Source organism: Otolemur garnettii, unplaced genomic scaffold (assembly GCF_000181295.1).
Source record: "Otolemur garnettii isolate 467f Iridium unplaced genomic scaffold, OtoGar3 scaffold00027, whole genome shotgun sequence".
Taxonomy (NCBI): Eukaryota; Metazoa; Chordata; class Mammalia; order Primates; family Galagidae; genus Otolemur; species Otolemur garnettii.
Window position 1 is genome coordinate 2,648,806 of NW_003852422.1, and position 11,063 is coordinate 2,659,868.

Below are 11,063 nucleotides of genomic sequence, written 5' to 3' on the forward strand. Positions count from 1 at the left end.
GTGTCAGAAATGAGACACAACAGGAGCAGTGACAGGGACATCAGCGAACTTTGAGCACATGTGCCCTGCTCACTGGAGCCCTTGGAGTGCCCAGTCCACGCTCACCCTGTCTGTCCCAGGGCTCTCCACTCAGGCTGACCATCCCTCCTTTTGTGGAGGCCTTTTGGTGTTAGTTAGGACCTGGTTCGGCTAAGGCTGCCTTAACCGAGGACCATACACCCCTCTGGCCTGATAAAAAAGATTTGCCTTTTCCAGAGGTCCTCTGGATTGGAGCTCTGGGCCCCTGACGGATCTGCCTCCCATCTGTGGGACGCATCTTCTCTGGTTTGCACGCCCACTTTTCATGCTTCGCTGCATCTGCACACCTAGGTAAAATTTCTGTGAACACTCTTCTCTTGGGTTGTTCTGATTTGGTTTGGTTCTTTTGCCTTGCTTGTTTCTGATGATCTTTCAAGAGCAAAATTAAACGTTCAGGATGGTGGTTGCAGGATGGCTAATAAAAACCACTAGGGTGGTTGCCACCTTATAAAATGCTGGTCTAAACTTTTGATAATCCCTGAGAGGATTTATATAGTTTTCTATGCTCTTGAGAGATTAATAAGAAACAGAATGGGATTCTAAAACACTGTGGCCTGCCAGGTTTTCTGGGACCCCAGTCACCTACATGTTATTCTTGTATACGTTACAAAAATGTCTTGTGCACATTTATAAACTGAGGAGCAAATTATATCATGTAAAATTCAGAGCTCACACAGTCATTGTTTGAAAAACCTACAACTAAAAGTTAATACCTAGAGCCTTTGAGGCTATCTGCCCGTCTCTGTTTTTTTTTCTATCTCTTTTATTTCTGGTGCCTTTTCTACTGATGTTGATAAAATTCACTGCTTATGGCATTCCCCAAGCTTTAAAAAAATAAGAATTAAAGGGCTTTCAAATTAATGGCTTTACAAATTACAACAACTCCATAGCAACCACCAACCTAGACACCTTTTAGAAGTATAAATTTAGATTTGCCTAACAATTGCATATGGTGATAGAACGCTTAACTGAAAAATCAATAATCTAAAAGGAAAACTAGATAAATGTTGTAGAAGTTTCGGGTATATGATTAAATGGGTCAAAATCCTGAGGGCAGAGGTTCAACGTGACAATGCAGGGTTCTGTCAGGCAGGGGCCGTAACCAAAAAGCTGAATACAAAGAAGAAATTGCTGAAATTCTTCCCCACCTACATTTGCCTATAAAGCAGTAAAGACAGCAAATAAAAACCAGATTTGTTACTAATTCAAGGCTACTTTGAAACTTTGTTTTTCTTACGCAATGCAGCCAGTCCTAGCTAAAGTAAACATTAAAAATTTAACCTTAAACTCATTTGAAACTAAATGAAGAATAAAAAAGAGGTGAGAGAGTTTTTTTTTTTAAATCAGACTACCATGGAAACTGCTTTACCCAGCCTTCTGGTCCACACCCTTCATTAGATGACCCACCAGGACAGACAAAGGGAGCGGAATCCACCAGACCCAGTTTGTCAGAAACGCTGTTAGAATCCAACTGACTTTTGTAAACTGGTGAGTCTGTGTTACTATGTCATGACTTAAATTCTAACCTAAAGCTGTAACGTCTTTACTTCTGTCTGTTTAGACATGTCCGTGCTTTGTATCTACATTGTAAAATCGGTGTAGTCTTTGGGGAAAAATGAGTGTTCATATAAAATAGATAGTAATTCACCCACATGCCTTTTAGTTCCCCTGACTTATGTACATTTTGGTAAGAAATAAAAATGTCCTCAGAATTGTTGCCATACATTGTGCTTGGGTTTATTGGTATATCTATCTCTGCTAGATGTTTTAAGATATCAGGGTTTGACGTGAAGTTCATACAACTATAAACCCAGCTTAATGAAGAACGATCTTTGTATAATTTTTTTTTTTTTTTGAGACAGAGTCTTACTTTGTCACCCTTGGTAGAAGGCTGTGGCATCATAGCTCACAAAATTTTGCACAAATTTTTGATAAGTAAGATAATATTGTGTGAAACAGATGAAAGCAAACTAAACTTTTTGCCAACAACTCAAGGCTCTTGCATCACGACAATGCACCATCTCACGTGGCACTGGCTGTGAGGGAGTTTTTAGCCAATAAATAAATAGCTGTTTTGAAACATTCTCCCTACTCATCTGATGACTCTTATTTAACACATTTTGGGCTCTTTTCTTAATTATTTTGTTGTCCAGATTTAAAGATATTTTCTCTCATGAAGCTAAAATCATCTACAACAATTTGGGGAAGTATATTTTTTGCAAAAGGCCAAAACATTTTCTCCTTACTTAATTGGTCCAAAATTCAGAAACTACTCATGAGCATTCTTGTTTTAATCTGTGTAAGTTCCGGGAAAGTCTGCTCTCTGATTCTAAGCAGTATACAGCTGGAAACACTGGCTATAGTACAGGGCCAAGACTGAAACGTTACATTCAAGAAGGTGTACAGAATGCCGGGTCCCAGGAGCTTCCACCTGAACGTGCACAGAATGCCGGGTCCCAGGAGCTTCCACCTGATGGCAAGTGAAGTCCAGGGGCCTGGAGATTATCAGATCTAGATTCTGCCTTTGTTTCGCTTCCTAGCCGCAGGAGGTTTTAAATCAGAGATTCGTGTGATCAATGCAGAGGGAAAAGTTGTATTCCTAAAGGAAACTATAAAGCACAAGTTGTTGACGTGTATACCCTGAGCCCTGCTGTCCCCTTCTCGTTGTCTGTCTGAAGACTGGACCAGACCCTATAAATTCTTCTCATTTACTCCAATATTCACCTATAACTCTCCAACAAAAAGAAAAGGAAAAACAACCCTGATCTGTCCCTGCAGCCCTACAAACTGAAACCAAATAAATTCTAAGGAACAAGCCTCGTGCCTGATGCGTAGGCCACACAAAAGCTCCCCAAAGTGACTGCTGTCCTAAACAGAGGCCTCCAAACTATGGCTCAGGAGAAGCTCCTGTTTTCACACTATAGAAGCTTCACCCAAGGCAGCAGAACAAGGCTCCATATCAGAATGAGGGTTGTACCCCCATTAATGGTACTTTTTTCACTTGGCAGGATAACCGTATAATAAAGGGTAATCTAAATTTCACAATCTATAGTATCTGTTGGTAACTTAACAAAACATAATCTAAAAGATCCTTTGGTACTATTGGCTAAATAACAAACTGTGTTATTTCTAATGCTCCTGCCTTACCTGGGTCAATTCCTCTGGGAAAGTTGAGACCCATATAAACAAAATAAGGAAACAGGTCCTGGTCGGGCACGGTGGCTCACACCTGTAATCCCAGCACTCTGGGAGGCTGAGGCGAGTGGATTGCCTGAGCTCATGAGTTTGAGACCAGCCTGAGCCAGAGAAAGACCTTGTCTCTAAAAATAGCCGGTTGTTGTGGTGGGCATCTATAGTCCCAGCTATTTGGGAGGCTGAGACAAGAAAATCACTTGAGGCCTAGAGTTTGAGGTTGCTGTGAGCTATGATGCCACAGCACTCTACCAAGGGCAACAAAGTGAGACTCTGTCAAAAAAGGAAAGAAAGAAAGAAAAGAAAGATGAGAAGGAAAGAAGGGGAGAGGGAGGGACTAGGTCCTATAGTTACTATAGGTCTCGCTAATTCCTTCCAGTCATTTAATTTGTTCAAGTGGCTGTCTTTAAGACTAGGTTCATGGCTCAGAACCACATGCAAGCCAGAATTGTCACATTACTAATAATTTTGTTTTGTGTTTTACCTTTTTAAACTGTTACTTGTTAAACTGTTTCAGAAGTGTAACTCCTAACAGAACAATGCTGGCCCAGCGATTTGAGATGATAGCAAAAGACAACAGAACAGACAGAACTGAACTGAGCGGCCGACTCCAGTGAGACTCTCTCCAAACCTCCTGGGCTTCTCAAGCATGGGAAGAGGGTGTTGGCACTGACTCCTAGTCACCACTCGTTGCCCCCAAAGTGGGACAAGACCAAAAACTGGGACAGAGGGACATCAAAACCTAACTCTAAGATGACATATCAGTGATGCTTTTGGAGAAACAGCTTGACCAAAAGGAGGAAATGTGAAAGTTGTCAGAACCAACACAAGTCACTTAATGGTAAGAAAACCCTGAAAAACGGAGCCGGGAAGGCTGTGAACGGAGGTGCTCATGCTTGTGTCTGATAACCAAAAATATCACGAGAGACTCTACAAAACCACAGCCTTGCACAAAAGCCATCACAACCTTGCACAAAAAATCCTTCTGCAAGGACTTCTGCCCAGCAACTGCCTATCCAGCCCCAGACAGGCACCACCCTTGTAACTGACCTTTATAGCCAAGGATAATTATTTCAAAACAATTATGTAATCCTCCTCTTTTTCCTTTAAAAGCCTTTGTCTTCCTTTTGCCTCCCCAAATATGCAGATAGTTCACTCTGGGATGCATATTCCCAGTGCAATGTTCTCCTCCCAAGTCAAGGTCTTTTCCTGTAGAGAGAGAGCCTCCCCCTGTCTGTGCAAGCTGCTTGTGGGCAAGTGGGAGTTTGAGAAGCACTGGTTGGCTCAACAAGGGTCAGGCTGAGGCCCCTGGACAGATTTACTGGCATGTGTGCAGAAAGTGCATCTGGGGTTGGGAGGCAGAGCCACCTCCCTCCCTCTGCCCTCCATCACCAGAGCAGGGCTCTTCAGCTGACCCTTTCCTGGCAGTATCACATCTAGCTCTGTGATCTGAGTGCTACATATAGACTTTCTCTCCAACAAAAACTTGAGCTGAAATATGCAATTTTTCTAGTGTTTCCAAAATAACCTGTACTTTCCATCCTGAAAGTTTCTTGAATGGAGACACACATTTCAAACGTGTCCATGCAGGGACATGTGCATGCACCATGCCGCTTTGGGGACACTTGTCCTCTTCTGTAATGCTCTCTCTCACTCAGGAATTCCTCACACAGCTATTTCTATCAGTGGCTCCACCCAACCTGGGAAAGTACAGCCTGCCCTTCACACCGAGTTCTTCCAGCCCAGTGAACGTCTTTTTCTCTTCACTTCACTTTTTCACCACTGTAGTACCCTGTTTGCCAAACGTGTTTCTGCAAACTCATCTCTGACCTAGGAAGGTGGCTCCGCAGATGCCCTGTGTGGGGACGGGCCTGGAGTTGCTGCAGAGATTGGCTGTGGCCTGTCCACACTCATTCACAAGGCTTGCAACAAAAAGCTCAGCCCATCTCTGTGCCGTCTTATCCTTAGATAAGATATCCAATAAAAATGAAGACTCAGAGTCCAAGGCACCTGACTACATTCATGAAAATGACAGAACATCTGAAATTAGGACCGTCTCAGACAATGTGGGACAGGTGGTTACAAAGCCCGTAAGAAGACACAGCTGGCACCCTGGCCTGAAGCTCCTCGCTCTAGTTGCCAAAAAGGTGCAATTTGTCCACGTTTTCCCTCTTGTCTTTTCTTCTGTAGCAGGTGAGAATGGACCAGATTTCCTACCATTGGAATAGTAAGAAGAGCAATGATAATAACTACTTGCATTTAATTTATAATCATCTGCGGTCACATGCTCTACAATGAGCTATACCCCTAAGCCTCTGCAAAATTACAGAAACCATAATATTGTAATCACTCGATTGTTAATATTAAGAAAAAATTCTTGAGTAAATAAATATTAAAGACACTGTTGTTGTATGTGGTATTGGATGGAAAGGGATCTGACATCCAAACACACGATGCTGAATTTCCAATGTTTAACAACTGCTCTAGCACTCAGCTTAAAACACCCCAGGCTGTAAGCGCTGCCAGCGGCTAGGCTCGAGGCCTCAGAGGAGCTGCCTTTTGAGAACATGATTTTAACAGCAAGAAGAAAGTGAAAGTGTGAGTCAGCTGGGACTCAGGCAACGCCGGGCACCTGTTGCACAGCACCCTTGCAGAAACAGGTTTGACTTTTTAAATCTTCTTTATTTTTTAACCAACTACAGCATGACTCACATGGGTGGCACCTCTCTAACATCTCAAACGGTCATTTTAAAATACCTGGACGCTAATCTGGACACGTCTGGGAGCACTCACGATCCAGAGGGGCTCAGGAGGGTAGAAGAAAACCCAGCCAGCAGGAGTGCCCGTGGGGCCCACCCAGTCACTGGGGTACAGGAGTGTTCAGAGAGCACCTGGGAGGTCCACTGGAGAGGGCAGCAGGCCTTCCACTGTTCTGTGCCATCAGAACCACCTGCCCACGGCTCCCCCAATCTGGGGGCTTCATCCCCTGCCAGCCTCTTTGCTTCCTTTCCACAATTAATGGAACCAAGAAGTCGGCAGGATGCCCACCAGCACCAGGACCTGCCCTGGGCTGAGGGCTGGAAGTCACGTTTGTCCCCATGCTCACTGCGGCAGCTCCGGCCCCTCCGGCACGAGGTGACCTCGTGACTTTCAGCGTCCATTCTTTCCTTGCAGGTGCTGTGCACTGGGAATGCTGCCCCCAAATGCACACTGCCTGGAACCTTCAAGCATGACCTTACTGGAAAGAGGGTCTCTGCAGAGGTGATGGAGTTAGGGTGAGGGCACAGTACACTGGGGGTGGGCACAGATCCAACACCCACTTTGCTTAAAGGAAAAGAGAAACTCAGACACAGACAGGGACAGCAAGAGAGCCCCATGACGATAGGCGGAGACTGGAGTGACGCAGTCACCACCAATGACACCAAGAGCTGCCTGGAGCCACCAGGAGCTGGGAGAGAAGAAAGGACCCTCCCCCAGGCCGTCAGAGGGCGCGCACCCTGGTGACGCCCTGACTTTGGACTTCTGGCCTCCAAAGCTGTGAGAGGACAAATTTGTGTTGCTTTACATCACCTAGTTTGTATCATCTGTTCCAACAGCCCCAGGAATCCTTGTAACCTTTATCCTGGAGGCTGCTGGGTCTTCATATAAACAGCCTGCAGGACGCACCCATGTGTGCTGCCCCCAGGGAGGAGGAGCAGCTGTGCCCAGTAGCCACCAAGACTCTAGCTCATGAGAGAATGGTCATAAAACAGGCCAGTGAGGGGGAGGGGGTTAGTTAATTCAGAGACATTTTAAGCACAACAGAAAAGATTGTTTGCTTCCTTTATACAGATCTGGTATGATTTCTTCTTTTTGCTTGAGGGAGGAGATAAATTTTGTCAGATGTTCTTGACGGCCAAGGGTGAACGGACTCAGTAAATTAAAAAAATATTTAAGTCCCAGGTGGCAGCATCCATCCCTAATGAGGCCAGGCACCCAGGGCTACAAAAGTAGCCTCTCAGTCAGGGAGTGTCGGGGAAGACACCGGACCCACAGCCAGGCCCTGTGTTCCCAGGAAGGAGATGTCCGGCTCCCAGTGGAAATGCCCTGAGTCATTCTCAAGCTGGGGAAACCGATCTCCGCACTGGGGAAGAGGATCCACTTGTTCTAACCAGTATTTTTGACATTTTAGAAGAAGCATTTCTTGTCTGTGTGGCAGGGTCCACAAATTCCCCCCGAACGAGAGCTGGAGAGACTGAGCATGCTCTGGACGCCTCCATGACAAGTCAGCTCTGCGGCCACGCAGGTGGTTTCCCACTCCAGGTGTAAACAAACATTTTAAAGCACAAGTTCCAAACCGACCCTGGGCCTTCATTTGCATCCTGGAAATTTTCAGGAAGGTCTGCCGTGGGCTGGGGGTGGACCCCAAGGCTGGGTGGGGGGAGGGGAGATGGGGATGGGGGTGATGTAGAATTCTGGTTTCCTATCCTCACTGTGAAATCTCCAGCTTATATTTTCAACATTTGCCTCCTTTTCTTAATTACTTGGCCTGATCTTTGCATTGGAGGTGGTTCTTTAAGACCTTTCTCCCTGGACCACCCAGAAAGTTGCCGAAGGACTGGAGGTCTTTCAGAGTCCGTGAACTCCCAGACGAGGCTGGGAGACTGGCTGTGGCTGGGCCTCAGCTTCAGACTTCGAGATCCCAGGCCAATAACGAGAACAGAACTTCAGTGTGGACATTCAAATTTTACTCTTTTCAACATGGAATTAGGAATTTCCTTCTCATCTTGCTTCAGTGAGCCTTTCTGTAAATGGGGACAATTTAGCATCTGCCTCTCGGGGCTTTGCACAGATGATGAGAGATCCCTGGAGTCTGGAAACACTGCCGTACATGGGGCCTCGCTGGGCTCAGTCAGAGGAAGCACTTCTGGGGACGCCTTCACACCCCCTCCAGCACCTCCCATATCTTCCCACCCTGACCCCTGCCCCCCACCAGGTAAGCTCAGTTCCTGCCCAGCTCCCTGGCAGTGTCCACCTTGCCACCTCCTGCCTCAGCAGAATCCTGGATTCCCCTGCAGACGCCACTCCCCCTCACGCTGTCCAGGCACGGTTGGAAACAACATAGGGACGAACCTCACCCCAGGCTGGCCTCTGTGGGCTCCGTGTTGGCGAGTCTCAGCCTACTCCGGAGTCTCCTACTCTGCCTTCGCTCAGGACGGCAGGGTGCCCAGGGGCAGGAGCACAGAGAACTGTGTGACCAGTGCAGTGAAAACCACATCTACTGGGGGCTGCTTCTCCACCTCCACAAAGGACCAGTATTGTTGCCCTTTCCCTCCTTGCCTTGAGCAAAATCGCCCTGCTGAGTCCAGAAGGCGGCCCTTGGGGACCCCGAGAAGCACTGGGATGTCCGTGCTGACATGCCTTGCCCCCAAACCATCGCTGCATCGGAAAAAAGTAAGCATCTCTCTGTAATTACTAGAATTCCATTTCTCCAACATTTATACCCCAAAACTTGTCCTACTGACAGAGATCACAGTGGCCCCCTAGGACTGGGCCCAAGAGAACAGAAAGCCACGCAGAGCCATTCCCCAAGCTGCTTTTGTCCTCTCTCGTGTTTGCAGTGGTCAGCTCAGCTGCCCAGACACCACCCCACAGAGTGGGCAGCCCAGACACGGAAATGCAGTGTCTGTAGTTCTGGGGACTAGAAGTTGGGGACCAAGGGGGACCAGTGTGGCTCTGACAGTGGAGGGAAAACCTGCTAAGGCCTCCCCCGGACTCCTGGTGGCCCCATGCCATGCCGAGGAGCGTGTGTGTCCAGAGCTCCCCTCTGAGGAGGATGCAGGCACACCAGTCAGTTGGCTTCCCCTGTGTAGAGGCCACACCTCCAACTCGTGACATTCTGAGATGCTGGGGGCTGCCCTTCAACAAAGGAATCTCAGGATGAGAACATAAGAGTGGTGGCGATGCCACAGCATGAATTCCTGGACAGTCACTACCCTGCTACAGGAAAGGGAGGCTCATGGGGGAGAGGGGTGAACAGCAGTGTGGTCAAGAAGGGGACATTCTGCACACGCTCCAGTTTCTGCTTCTGGTTCCCAGGTCTGACACTCCCCACCCTTCCTTCCTGTCCTAGACAGAGCCTGGGCTCCTCCCCATCAGCCTCTCAAATTGTACTCCTGCCCCATCTGTCCTCATGTGCTTCAGTCTCCAGCAGAGGTTCAGACCATGGGCACAGGCTTCCTCCTCCAAGCCGCTCACCAGACTGTCCCCGGCCCTCCCCACCCCTTGTCCCCTGATTTAGCCCATGCCCTGCCATCCTCCATTCTCCCCATCGTCCTCGACTCTCTTGCAGCAATGTCCTTCTGCCACCTGCAGGGGGTGCTTGATGGCGATGACACTGGTTTTGGAGAACACTGTTTTTTGGAGAGACACTGTTCCAAGGAGAACACTGGTTCCAAGGAGTTCGCTGCAGGGCTAGGTTTTGGAAGGTGGTGCAGGTGGAGTGAATCTGGGAAATCACCAGGATGTACCTCTAGGCAGTGGCAGGCGGCCTCAAAGACACCCAGGGAGCCTCCACTCAGGTGCTCTCACACTCTGTAACTCCCTCCACAGGAGCGTGCACAGAACCGGGGAATCACATCTAAGGAGAAGCTGTAGCGTGTGGGATGCAATGTTAGGAAAACGACCGTGGCTCCCTCGTGCTGTGCTCACTCACTGGCTTTGGGGGAGCCAGCTGCCGGGCGTGAACTGCCCTGAGCAGAAGCCCTCGGGGCAAGAACTGGGCAAGGCCTCCAGCCCACAATCCGTGAGGAATTAGATTGTGCTAGGCTCTCAGAAGAATCAGAGCCAATAGGAGACACACACGCACACACATTTATCATGGGAATTGGCTCATGTGATTAAGGAGGTCAAGAAGTCCCATGATGCCACCTGCAAGCCCCATGATCTGCCATCGGGAAGCTGGAGAAACAGGAAAACCAGTGGTGCAATTTGGTCTGAGTCCCAAGGCCTGACACCCAGGGACCAGGGCAGGGGATTGGAGGTGCAAGTCCCCACTGGCATTAGAAGGCCTGGGAGCCTGGAGGGCAGGAGAGGACAGATGTCCCAGCTCTGACAGGGAGGGTAAATTCACCCCCTTTTCTAGTTTTTAGTTCTGTTTTAGCCTTGAAGGGAATGGATGACGTCCACCCATGTTGAGGGTGACCCTCTTTACTGGGTCTACTGATTCAAATGCTGATCTCCTGCCATTCTCCTCCGCCTGAATCACCGAAGGAGTTAAGATCTCCGATATCAACACTGCTGTGATGAGAGTAACGTGTGTGCCGCTTGAAGTATTGCAGTGTTTAAGAAAATATCAATCATATTCCATTCTCTTGAATTTTAAACAGATTGTTATTTAAAAATCTTTGTAATTTCTAAGTGTTATTAAAATGTTCAAACACCTTAATGTATTATACATTTAATTTGTTATGTTTATAATAGTTTACATGCTGGGTATGATGCTTTATATAATTTAAATAACTAAACTGGTACATATCATTAAAGACAATTAGTCAGTTCAACTTGAGTAAACAAAGCATTTGGAATTTCTAAACTGATATAGAGTATAGTGAAATTTAAAAACCTAACAAAATCCAGTTTAAAATGATGTTCCTTGGGGTAGCCCAGTATTATTTTAAAATCAGGTAACTGTGAGTGGTGCTTTCTCTGCACAGACCGCAGTGGGACCTAAGCACTCACCCAGGTTGGTCCTTCTCTGCACAGACCCCAGTGGGACCTAAGCACTCACCCAGGTTGGTCCTTCTCTGCACAGA

The 11,063-nt window shown here is 47.4% G+C and overlaps 1 long non-coding RNA gene across 2 annotated transcripts; it reads left to right on the forward strand.

Moving 5' to 3' along the window:
* The first annotated feature begins 1,385 nt into the window (after positions 1 to 1,385).
* Positions 1,386 to 8,201, forward strand: LOC111724850. Of its 2 annotated transcripts, none has more exons than XR_002773062.1 (3): positions 1,386 to 1,566; positions 3,788 to 6,807; positions 7,469 to 8,201. It is a non-coding gene; the product is annotated as an uncharacterized LOC111724850 (long non-coding RNA). The 2 variants fall into 2 exon arrangements; XR_002773063.1 differs by having other exon boundaries at positions 3,788 to 6,531; positions 6,602 to 8,201.
* Positions 8,202 to 11,063: the final 2,862 nt, after the last annotated feature.